Below are 2,324 nucleotides of genomic sequence, written 5' to 3' on the forward strand. Positions count from 1 at the left end.
CATACGAAACTATAACTATGAAATTGTATGCAATTTGAAATAAAACACAATATTTGTCCATGCTATTGATAGTCGTATCGTATACGTTGTGAGTAGTATTGTATATGTTTCATATATATTATTCGAAACAGGTTTGGGTATTAATCGATTAAAATCTCGATTGGAATTGATCGATTGAGAAAATTAGTCATCGATCACCGATTTTGAATATTGATCGTTGATCGGCGTTCGCTGATTAGAAATGTCAATTGAATTGAAATACATAAAATTGACATCGCATATATCAGAATTATTTTCATCGTGTTCATCGTTTTCATCGATATTGAAATTGCAATAACAAATAATAGAGAAAAAAAAGGAAAAAGAATTGCAACGTGTATGCTAATTACCCAGTAAGCAATCTGCCGGCAGATTGGCGCCGATTCACGTCTATTTAGTTGAACGATTTTAGTGATTCGTTCGCTAGATGGCAGTAAGATTTTCGAAACTTCAAACATTTCGCACAAGTACTTACAATTTACACCTTACCAGATCTTACGAACAAATATGTACAATTGTGAGCATAAACTTGGTACTGGCTATGTACAGTTTTGAAGAACAATAGAGAATCGACTTGAATCGTTTGTGAAAAGATATACCTATGTTATCTATCTGTACATAGCATATACACCTATACCGATACGTAAGTACACACGGACATATCAGAAGTACATACAGAGAGGAATGAGAGTGCTCACGCCCGGGGTTTCGGCGTTCCCACTTTCGTAACATCGCCGCTTTAGCATGGCACAGAACCGGTCAGTCTTTCCTGGAACAGAACCGGTCAGTCTTTTAGCATGGCACAGAACCGGTCAGTCTTTTAGCATAAAACTGAACGCACATTATTTTTTTAACCAGGATTAGAACGTACAGCTTAATTGTTTTATATGAAATATGTAACTACCATGTAAATCTTGTGTACAAAATCTCTAATTAATATAAATTAAGAATAATATTAATTGTAATGATACGTATTTTATTTTTTTCCAATTTTGTAGTTGCAAACTCTAGTTGTAAAAAATGGAAAACCCGGAAAAATTCGAACAAATACAGATCTCATATCGAAGTTTAAAAGCGACCAACCTGAATATTAATCTAATAATGAGCTATTGTCATCAACACTATCTTAAATTTTTTCATATATTTATAGCTAGTGTTATTATTAGTTAAAAAAATTTTCTTTCATGAATAAATATTTTTTCCACCTCAGCACCATAAGATTTTTACTAGATGACTTTAAAAACACATTAAACTATTTTTAAATAATTTTACTCGAAAACATTCTAGTTTACTCTTTATTTCACCGTTCTACTAATTTTTTATGGGCTGCATTGCAGCTCTGTTTAACACCCCTTTACAACCCAATACCATGGTACCATCCATATTCAAGGAAGAACAATTTTTTGCGACGATCATTGAAAAAACAAAAGTGTTTCCTTCGTTTCAGTCCTTTAGTGCGTTGGTGACATAGCGCCCAGCACACCTACCTGTGTTCTGTGTAACATCTGGAGTTTTATGGTACGCTAACAATTGCTATTGACTCGCAAGCCAGACCGTACAAGCGAATGCATCCACAACTTCCAGAGACCTGCCTCCAAAACTAATTAAAGGAAGGCTAGACATGCAGTGTGTACTAAACTCCTCAAAAGAGGCGGATTCCAGTCGCTCGTGTTATAAACCTCATTCGATACTTCATCGAAAGGGTGATCTTACATATTTCTGTAACAGTTCCAAGTGCATGCACTTTGTTCATGATACACTCTTTGTAATTATTAAATTCAATTAAATATTAAGTAAATCTTTCACGGTGCTAACGGCCCTCGCAGAGATGGGCATTATTTGGGATAAAAAATTATTTAAATGAAAATTTGAATAAAAGATACTTTATCTTTATTTGTTATTTGAAGGTTCGAATAAAAAAAAGCATCTTTATTGGACGAGTATCGGATAAATAATTTTATTCGTCGAGAATTTATAATAAAGATAATTTTTTCTATTCGAAGCGGATTTATTCGAACTTCGAATAATTTTTTCATCTTTTATCTGTATCTTTTATTCGAAGGCTTCGAATAAATCTTCGGATAACTTTTGCCAGCTCGACGAATAAACGGCGACGGCGGCTGACGAGGACCGACGAGCGCTGAACGTCGAAGACCCAGCGACTGCCAAACGGTATACAATGTAAGCGGATGGAGAATCGCGCATTATTGGCAATTTATGGTTGTATGTTTTTAATCAGAACAATATTTTAAGACGAATGAGTTGTAGAGCTTGTTCCGATCGAA

This window comes from Halictus rubicundus, chromosome 7 (assembly GCF_050948215.1).
Source record: "Halictus rubicundus isolate RS-2024b chromosome 7, iyHalRubi1_principal, whole genome shotgun sequence".
Classification (NCBI taxonomy): domain Eukaryota; kingdom Metazoa; phylum Arthropoda; class Insecta; order Hymenoptera; family Halictidae; genus Halictus; species Halictus rubicundus.